General features: G+C 43.6%; 1 long non-coding RNA gene across 2 annotated transcripts in view; it reads left to right on the forward strand.

Moving 5' to 3' along the window:
• Positions 1-10,291, forward strand: part of LOC119262730 — a 48,377-nt gene that overhangs the window by 15,150 nt on the left and 22,936 nt on the right. Inside the window, exon 3 of one of the 2 annotated variants that reach the window (XR_005129863.1) lies at positions 1,792-1,943. The exons of the other annotated variant lie outside the window; for it this stretch is intronic. This is a non-coding gene — a long non-coding RNA (uncharacterized LOC119262730). Of the gene's footprint in view, positions 1-1,791; positions 1,944-10,291 lie in introns of those variants that run through there. 2 annotated transcript variants of the gene reach the window in all.

The raw sequence follows: 10,291 nt of genomic DNA on the forward strand, positions 1-10,291 counted from the left end.
ACTGCTGCTTCATTACGAGAGCAGTTTTCATTTTGCCGTGTTGTTTCTCTTTCGCCTCGCTGTGTGTAAAACTTCAAAGTGGAGCTCAAACAGTTGCCAAGCAACAATGCATTTTTTTTGACGCTGTACCCCAACAGCAGCTCCAGCTCTATTGTTGTCAGTGGGGTGGTCCTGAGGGAATTAGTTATGGCAGCTCACAAGAACCTGCTTATATTCCCCACCACTCCATCTCCCGCACAACACAGCCGAACGGAGAAAATCAGGACAAACTGCAAAACCCACAACAACTTCTCACAGGCCACCCACTGATCATTTACCCAACGCCACCGGCTGCCGTTATGAAAGGATCCATTCAGAGGAAAGAGTGGAGATGGTGCCATGATGACACTGTGTGAGAATCAGGCTACACTGCACAGACATGATGCATTAAGATGAGTTTTCTGACCATAAAACTACTTTTCAGAAAAAAATATTTAACCCTTTTGTGGTGTGGAGGTGTTTGTTACTCAGTGGTCCGGTGGACCCACCACATTATTGTTTTTTTAAGTCAATACAGCCACAACAATTATTGTACCAGATGGTTAAAATATCACAAGTGTCCAGTGTAGGGTTCTCCTTTAGCAGCTGTAGCCAGTCAGCAGCCTGTCCATGTTGTCTCCCTTCTTACACACACACACACACACACACACACACACACACATACACACACACACACACACACACAAACAGCAGGCCAAGGACACAGCACCTCCACACTTTCATTCCCGCAGGTTGATGTGGGACACTGTGAAGACACTGAAAATGGTTTATTTTATATGTTCTTCACAGGAATTGACAAAGGACAAGGAATCTGAGGTTGAAGTAATAATATTTTTTTCTTTTGGTAAACATTAAAAATGGACCCCACAGACCCCAACACCACACGAAGGTTAATCTGTATATTATGCCAAATGAGACATTCTTATCACAACAACTTACAGTCTAATCATGTTATAAAGGTGAACTAATGTGCACTGTAAGCACAGATAAGGACACATTTGAGGCCACATAACATTTGAGGCCACCTGTTTCCATACAAAATGAAGTCAAATACTACAGGTGAAGAAACCAGCGCTTTAAGTTCAATGTTCACACTTAAAAAGGATGGAACTTCAAGGGATCTTCAGTAAAGAAAATAGTTCTGCATAGAACCATGAACACATAGAAGATTTGCATCATTAAAGGGTTCTTTGCATGGTGGCAAATTGAAAAGGGTTCTACCATTGTTAAAATAGCAAGCTTTTTGGTGCTATTTAGACTGCTTTTCAAAAATGTTCTACACAGAGCCCAAAAGAACAGAAAGAACCATATACAATATTCAGAAAAGAGTTTTTTACGAGTTCGTTAGTGAAGAGAATGTTTCTCTTTGGAACCATGAGATCTATATAGAACCATGTGTATGTTTGAACTGTTCTTTGCAGGGTCAAATGGTTCTTTAAATTGATGGCAAATACATGTTGAATATGGTTCTATACAGCAACCCAAGATGGTTCTTCTAGTGTTGCAAGCTTGACATCATAATTATGTTTTTATTGTCATTTCTATTGAACATGCACATACACAACAACTACACAGGTACCCTCACCCTCTTACCATATTACACACGGATAATTACATTAAAAAGTGTTGCTACAACTATCAGGATACACTCGTCTAAATAAATGAGTTAAAGCTGAAGTTGAGACATGTATATACATATACATGGATTTCTGTAGACCATCTTATTGGATTTTTACCCACTTTTCTCCCCAGTTTGGTCGTCTCTAGTTAGGACACCCCCAGTCATACGATGCTACCAATGCAAGGAGGGTGAAGGCTAGCACAGGCTTCCTCCGAGACCTATGGAACCAGCCGCTCATGCAACGTCATTGGACAGCCAAACACGCTCAGAGGAAAGCACCAACCACCAGATTTGCTACATCAGCTAACAGACGCCTGCGCTGACTAGTGATGGGGGGAGAAGGTGGGGGCATCCTACCCACCCAGAGAGAGCGAGGCCAACTGTGCTCTTTTAGACTCCTGGCTACAGATGGCTGTAGCATCACCAGGGATTGAACTCGTGATCTCCTGATGATAGAGCCAACACTTAGACGGTTGCACCACTCAGTAGCCCCTAGTTGCAGTTTTGTATTATGTATTATTATTGGGTAAATACACAGTTATTACAGACACTTACCATAAAGCAAGACCAATTACATGAGGAAATGGACTAAAGTAATTTTAACACATGTGGTCTGTAATATTTTAGATTTGCACAGGATTAGAGCGTGGCATACACAAGATGCAATTTAAGTGAATGAAAATTTCTTTGAACTTAACCTTCTACCCTGCATGCGTCATCAGCATCGTCAGTAGCTCAGGAATGCCTCCTCAAGTGCCTTCATACTTCTAAACAAAAGGTTATTTGCACTGAATGTTTATCTACATCAAACTGTTTCATTTGAAGAACGTGATGAACATTCAGTTTTCTGTGAGATGCCCATTAACCAATCATATTCACTGTCGCCTGCACAGCCAATCACAGGACAGATCTCAGCCGGAAGCAGATGCATAATATCTTTTTTCTCTGTGGCTCAATTGGAACAACTGTTTTATAGCGGTTTCCGCCACCCTCGGTAATTAATACACATGCTGAAAATTACCTGTCACCTAGCAACAATGCGCAAGCCTATATTCACCAGGGTGAATGTGAATAATCACACAGTTCACAGAGCTATCAGAGAGCGGCTTACGGGAAATAAGCTCGAATGAAACAGAGAAAGAGAGATGATATGTTACCTAAAATGGAAAAATCTCACTGGCATGGACTGTGAGGGGCCGAGAAGGGCCACAGGGCCCATGATTGAGAATCTGTTTACATCAAAGTTAAGAAATCTCTATTCATATTGGAAGAAAGCACCTTTTACATAGCAGTCATATCCAGTTTCAAGTATTACAGTTCAAACCCGAAGATGGATTACTGACTGGGGGCCTTTGGGGCCAGTGCTTAGGGGCCTCCAAATGCCAGGGGCCTGGGGGAGGGCAAGGGGCTCAAATACTTTCAATAATCCATTGCAAATCTAAGCATTAAATGAATGAATAGCCTTTGAATGGGTAGAAATGACTAAGTGAATTAAATGAAGAAATGTTTTCAGGCTCAGTTTCTGTTTTCAATTATTATTAACTCATGGGACTCTGTTGTTGCCATTTAAATGGGATGTTAGCATTTAGTCCTCCATGTGTGTCACGCTGCTTCTGTTTTTCCATTTGCGTTTTGGCTCAGAAGAAAAGGAGAGGAAAATCTAGAAGAGATCTTGATTCAAATCTTACACAAACATTGTTCCAATGCAGACATAATATTATATGAGGCTATTATTTTCACAACAGCAGCAAAACAAATTCTAGTCTTGCTCAAAGTAATGCCTTTTTATGTATTACATGGAACTGTCCTCCACAGACGTCTATGCCCAGGGGGCCTTGAAAGACTATAATCTATCCCTGCTTAAAGCAAATGATACAGATATAGAATGATATAGAAAAGTTTGGGTGCCCCTGCTTTGATTACATGTTATGTTGATCTTGAAAGTGAAAATAAGTGAATGCATCCTCTACAGGGAACAGATTTCTGCGCATTTTAATAAACAATTACAGTTTATTTACAGAAAACAATAAAACAAAAAAAAAATGGCCTGTGCAAAAAGTTACAGCACATTTTACGTTTTTTTTTTTTTTTTTTGCAATATATAATTTTTTAGTACAAGTACAAGAAACCAATGTGTACAAATTTCACCTCTGCATTTAAGCCATCTGTGCAGGGAAACACCACATACACACTAGTGAAGACATACACTAGGGAGCACACTTGCCCGGAGTGGTGGGCAGCCCTATCCACAGCGCCCAGGGAGCAGTTGGGGGTTAGACACCTTGTTCAGTGGCACCTCAGTCATGTACAGTCGGCTCAGGGGATCGAACCTGCGACTTTCCGGTCGCAAGACTGGTTCCCTAACCTCCAGCCCATGATATGCACTTGTGAATCAGCGATTGTATGCAGAGTTTGACTAATGTTTGGCTAATTTACATAATTTGCATCTCTTGTTTGGCACTTTTAGCCTGTCGATCTGGTTTATGTTGCTTATTTTGAACCTTTTTTAGCCTTAGTACAGCCTTTGAGTATGAGGTTATATTTCTGTTGGGGTCAACGTGATGACCAATGGAAGTCATTTCACTCCATTTTAATTCTGAGAAGCTCTTTTTTCTGTTAAATCTCTCCATCTCTCCATGTGTCTTTTGCTTTTTGGGGTATATCACATCATAGAACATCTGAATAAGTATATTTAATCAATTCTAAATCGTTCTCTCTGTCTTGCTCTGGTTAATTCCTCAACAATAATGACACAAAATCAGGGGAAAGATGACGAGTCAGGAGAATTACTAAAACTCACCAACAGCATCTATTGAAGGGCTGCAGGGGCCAAAATGAAGAATGTGTTTACATTAAAGTTGAAAGAATAGTTCACTGAAAAATCATCACCCAGACGGTTTATCAGCCAAGACTGGTTTGGTATGTGAAGTTTGCTTCTTTAGTTTTATACTGGAACTATGAGGCTAATGTAGCTAACAAGTCCATCCATCCATCCATTTTCTTAGCCGCTTCTCCGTCAGGGTCGCGGGGGGGTGCCGGAGCCTATCCCAGCAGTCATGGGGCGGAAGGCAGGATACACCCTGGACAGGTCACCAGTCCATCGCAGGGCAGACAGACAGTCACTCACACATTCACACCTAGGGGTAATTTAGCATGTCCAACTGGACAGACTGCATGTCTTTGGACTGTGGGAGGAAACCCACGCAGACACGGGGAGAACATGCAAACTCCACACAGAGAGGACCCCGGTCACCCGGCAGGGGAATCGAACCCAGGTCCTCCTCGCTGTGAGGCGACAGCGCTACCCACCACGCCACCGTGCCGCCTAGCTAACAAGTCATGGGAGTCTTTTTGGGTCACATTGCAGAATTACATTAGCCCCATCGCTCCAGTGAACAGGACCTATACAAAGGACAATAATAGAAATCATGCAAATAAAAAACATTTAAATTTGTGTTCTGAGTTTGTCAATATGTTATTAACCACTCAGACAAATTTGTTTGATTAAAAAAAATCACCAAATATCTAAAATTAGGTTACAAAATAGTGTAAAACTGCTCTGAAATGCTGGGGGCGTGTCCACTGAAGCCACGCCCAATCACAGCAAACTTCAGCTTCACGTTCAACCGAATGTAGCTGCTGCGCCATTTAAGGCGGAACAGAAAAATCTGGCCAATAGGGAGTTAACTTCAGCGTTAGCATATCTGTTAGCTCGCTAGTTTGGGCAGCAAAGTCTCTTGGATTGAAATGAAGCTGAAAAGAAACTATTTCCCTTTCATTTCAGTGCTGCCCCAAAGTGCCAAATACCACTATGACCTGAAAAATAGACACTCCGTCCAGCAGCTTTATTGGACTGTACAGCCGTACAAGTTTGAGCCACCAGAGCCAGAATCCAATTCAGAGCCAGAGGACAGTGACCAACCCCAGCATCAACCTCGTTCCTCTCAGTCTGTAATAGAAGGGCCAGGTTTTCTCCCATTTATTCAAGTTACTAACATGTATTCTTACTAGCATAAACTGGCCAAATAAAGTTAGGCCATCAATAAATAACAGAACAAAACATATTGTGCGATCGAGCAGGAGAACCACTGATTCTAATGGGCTCTAGTTTTTATAGGTGCGGGGGCAGTGCATCATCGAGTCAGGATCTCAGGCCCGCTCAAAAAACCATGATCACACAATTAATGAAAAACAGTTGAATGGCACTTTTCAGCTCTATATAGTTTACAGACTTTTCACGTCTTCAGCAATAATTTGCTGACAAATAGAACGTGTAAACGTGACTGTCACACTGTAAAAAGAGCATGTACACTATTCAGACCTGTCTCTTTACTCCGCAGACTGCTGTGCCGTTGCACTCAAAGATCTCTAAAAAGTATGACAAAGCTCTGCGCCACGTTGTTGTTGTTCTGAAGTTTCTGCTTATGGCTTTAACAGAGCTGAAATCACTCTCAGCGAAGTGCCCAAAATGTGCGCGGCGAGCAGAAGCCGGAGTATTGATTTGAACAGTAACGTTCTGGCCGCAGAGCTATGGAACAGAAAAGAAAGCGCACGTGCTGTGTGCTTGCTGTCTGCCATTAAGGCTAACCATGGAGAAGAGTAATAACCAGCGTCTGAGTGAAAGCACGGCCTGAGTCACACTGCCACTCTTTCTATCCCACACATCTGCTCACACGGAGCGGGCCTGGGTGGCCGCACACAGCCCAGAGGTTCAACAACAGTCCTAGCACAACTAATGCAACATTGCTACTAATCTACTTCATAAACCCTACTGTACTCTTTGCATGTGGTTTGCCAACATAATCAATCAACCTTTATTTTGACTGAAAGGCAACCCTCATTTTCAATGTAGCCGAGCATTTTCAAAAACAGGGATTGACATGACAAAGAAAATAACTACATTTAATCATCCATCCATCCATCCATCCATCATCTTCCGCTTCTCCGGGGTTCGGGTCGCGGGGGCAGCATCCTGAGCAATGAAGCCCAGACCTCCCTTTCCCCAGCCACTTCCACTAGCTCCCTGGGAGGGATTCCGAGGCGCTCCCAGGCCAGCTGGGCGATATAGTCACGCCAGCGTGTCCTGGGTCTTCCCCGGGGTCTCCTCCCCGGTGGACTTGCCTGTGACACCTCCCAAGGGAGGCGTCCAGGAGGCATCCTAACAAGATGCCCGAACCACCTCAACTGGCTCCTCTCGACGTGAAGAAGCAGCGGCTCTACTCCGAGTCCCTCCCGGATGACCGAACTTCTCACCCTATCTCTAAGGGAGAGTCCAGCCACCCTGCGGAGGAAACTCATTTCAGCCGCTTGTATTCGCGATCTCGTTCTTTCGGTCATTACCCAAAGCTCATGACCATAGGTGAGGGTGGGAACATAGATCGACCAGTAAATCGAGAGCCTTGCCTTATGGCTCAGCTCTTTCTTTACCACAACAGACCGGTAAAGAGCCCGCATCACTGCTGACCCAGCACCAATCCGCCTGTCAATCTCCTGCTCCCTTGTACCATCACTCGTGAACAAGACCCCAAGATACTTAAACTCCTCCACTTGAGGCAAGAGCTCATCCCCGACCCAGAGAGGGCTCTCCACCCTTTCCCGCGTGAGAACCATGGCCTCGGATTTGGAGGTACTGATCCTCATCCCGGCCGCTTCACACTCGGCTGCAAACCGATCCAGTGAAAGCTGAAGTTCACGGCCTGATGTCCCCAATAGGACCACATCATCTGCAAACAGCAGCGATGTGACCCTGAGGTCACCAAACCGGACACCCTCCATCCCCTGACTGCGCCTAGAAATTCTATCCATAAAAATTATGAATAGAATCGGTGACAAAGGGCAGCCCTGACGGAGTCCAACTCTCACTGGGAAAAAGTCTGACTTACTGCCGGCCATGCGAACCAAGCTCCTGCTTTGTTTGTACAGGGCCTGAATGGCTCGTAGCAAAGAGCCATGTACCCCATACTCCCGAAGCACCTCCCACAGAATACCCCGGGGAACACAGTCGAATGCCTTCTCCAAATCCACAAAGCACATGTGGACTGGTTGGGCAAACTCCCATGAACCCTCGAGAATCCTGGAGAGGGTAAAGAGTTGGTCCAGTGTTCCACGACCAGGGCGGAACCCGCACTGCTCCTCCTGAATCCGAGGTTCGACTATAAGCCGGACTCTCTTCTCCAGTACCCTTGCATAGACCTTACCAGGGAGGCTGAGGAGTGTGATTCCCCTGTAGTTGGAACACACCCTCCGGTCCCCCTTTTTAAAAAGAGGCACCACCACCCCAGTCTGCCAATCAAGTGGCACCACCCCCGATGTCCATGCAATGTTGAAAAGGCATGTCAGCCAAGACAGCCCCACAACATCCAGAGCCTTGAGGAACTCGGGACGGATCTCATCCACCCCTGCAGCCCTGCCGCCAAGGAGCTTTTTAACTACCTTAGCGACTTCGGCCTCAGTAATGGACAAGCCTATTCCCGTGTCCCCAGACTCTGCCTCCTCACTGGAGAACATGTTGGTGGGATTGAGAAGGTCCTCAAAGTATTCCTTCCACCGCCCAATGACGTCTTCAGTCGAAGTCAGCAGCACACCATCTCCACTATATACAGTGCTAGTGGCACACTGCTTTCCCCTTCTGAGTCGCCTGACGGTTTGCCAGAATCTTTTCGGAGCCGACTTAGTCACTTTCCAAGGCCTCACCGAACTCTTCCCACACCCGGGTTTTTGCCTTGACAACGACTGAAGCCGCAGATCGCTTGGCCTGTCGATACCTGCCAGCTGCCTCTGGTGTCCTACAGGCCAACCATGTCCGGTAGGACTCCTTCTTCAGCTTGACGGCATCTCTCACCTGGGGTGTCCACCACCGGGTTTGAGGATTACCGCCCCGACAGGCACCAACTACCTTGCGACCACAGCTACAGTCAGCCGCTTCAACAATGGAGGAGCGGAACATGGCCCATTCTGAGTCAATGTCCCCCACCTCCCCCGATTTTAAATTAAAAAAAGTTTAAAATAACAGGGAACAAAAGATAAAAATAGATCAAAATAAAACTTGAGGTTTAAATGATAAGAGATTAAGATCAAAAGAAGATAAGAGATAAGAGATGAAAAGTAATAATACAATAACACAAATGAAAAAGTAATGATACAAAACTATTAAAAATAAAATGAGAGAAAATAAATAAATAAATTTAAAAAAAGAAATAAAGAATGAAGAGAAGAACTAAAACAAAAAATAGAAGTTAAGATTAAGTAAAACAAGTACAGGCTTTCTGAAGGTGGTTAGATATTAAAAGTTTAAAATGACTGAGTGAATGACATTAGGTGTTACGTAACGCAATGTAAACTGAAAAAAATTGTTCAATCACAATGCCACTTGCTCGTTTACTCACTCACTGCCATTTAACGCTAACCTAAGCATTTACGTTAGAAAACCTGGAAAGTCTATTTAAGACTTTCGAATGATAAATCATGAACATATCATGCTGAAGGTTATGAAGGATTCATTTGAAAAGTTTGCCGTGGATAAGATGTGTTATGAATAACCAGGGACCAGGTCTGTCTGCGTAATGTTGACAGAAGCTGTCTGGTGAGACTTAAGAAACTGCGTCTTTCTCGAAGTTGCGTGTGCATTTATGTCAGTGTCTATATGCGCATCACAGGTGGTGAGAAGGCAGGAAACACGTGTGAGTCTCTGTGTTCAGGATATTAATGTATTCTTTTACAACCCCAAAAAAGTTTACAATTCCCAAAAAAAGTTGTACAAAGTTACAATTTCCAAAAAAGTTGGGACGCTGTGCAAAAGGTAAATAAAAATAAAATGCAATGATGTACAAATAATTTAAACCTCATATTTCATTGAAAATAGTATAAAGACATCATATCAATGTTGAAACTGAGAAATTGTATTGTTTTTTTTAAAAATGTGTCCATTTTGAATTTGATGCCAACAACATGCTCCAAAAAAGTTAGGACGGGGGCAACAAAAGACTGGTGAAGTTGTGTAATGCTAAAAAAACAACAACAACACCAACAACAAAAATTGGGATCAGGTTAATAATTCAAGAATAACATTTCTCAACGTAAAACAGCAAAGAACTTTTGCTTTTCATCATCTACAGTATGAAATATTAAAAGATTCAGAGAATCAGGAGAATTCTCTGTATGCAAGGGACAAGACCAAAAACCTGTATTTGCTGGCTGTGATGTTTGTGCCCTCAGGTGGCACTGCATTAAAAATGGACACGATTCTGTAGTTGCAATCACTGCATGGACTCAGTAACACTTCTGAAAACCAGTGTCTGTGAAAACAATTGCATCCACAAATGCAAGTTAAAACACTGAAATGTAAAGAAGAGACCACATAAACAGGACCCAGAAATGCTGCCACCTTCTCTGGGCCTGAGCTTATTTATGATGGACTAAGTGGAAGCGGAGAAGTGTCCTGTGGTCCAATGAAGCAACATTTAAAATTCTTGTTAGAAAGCGTGGATGTTGTGTCCTCTGTGATAAAGAAAACTCAGTTCAAAAGCCAGTGTTCATGATGGTATGAGGGGGGGGGTTGCATTAGTGCACATGGCATGGGTGACAAGCACATCTGTGAAGGCATCATGAATGCTGAACGATATATACATGTTC

Source organism: Pygocentrus nattereri, chromosome 28 (assembly GCF_015220715.1).
Source record: "Pygocentrus nattereri isolate fPygNat1 chromosome 28, fPygNat1.pri, whole genome shotgun sequence".
NCBI lineage: Eukaryota > Metazoa > Chordata > Actinopteri > Characiformes > Serrasalmidae > Pygocentrus > Pygocentrus nattereri.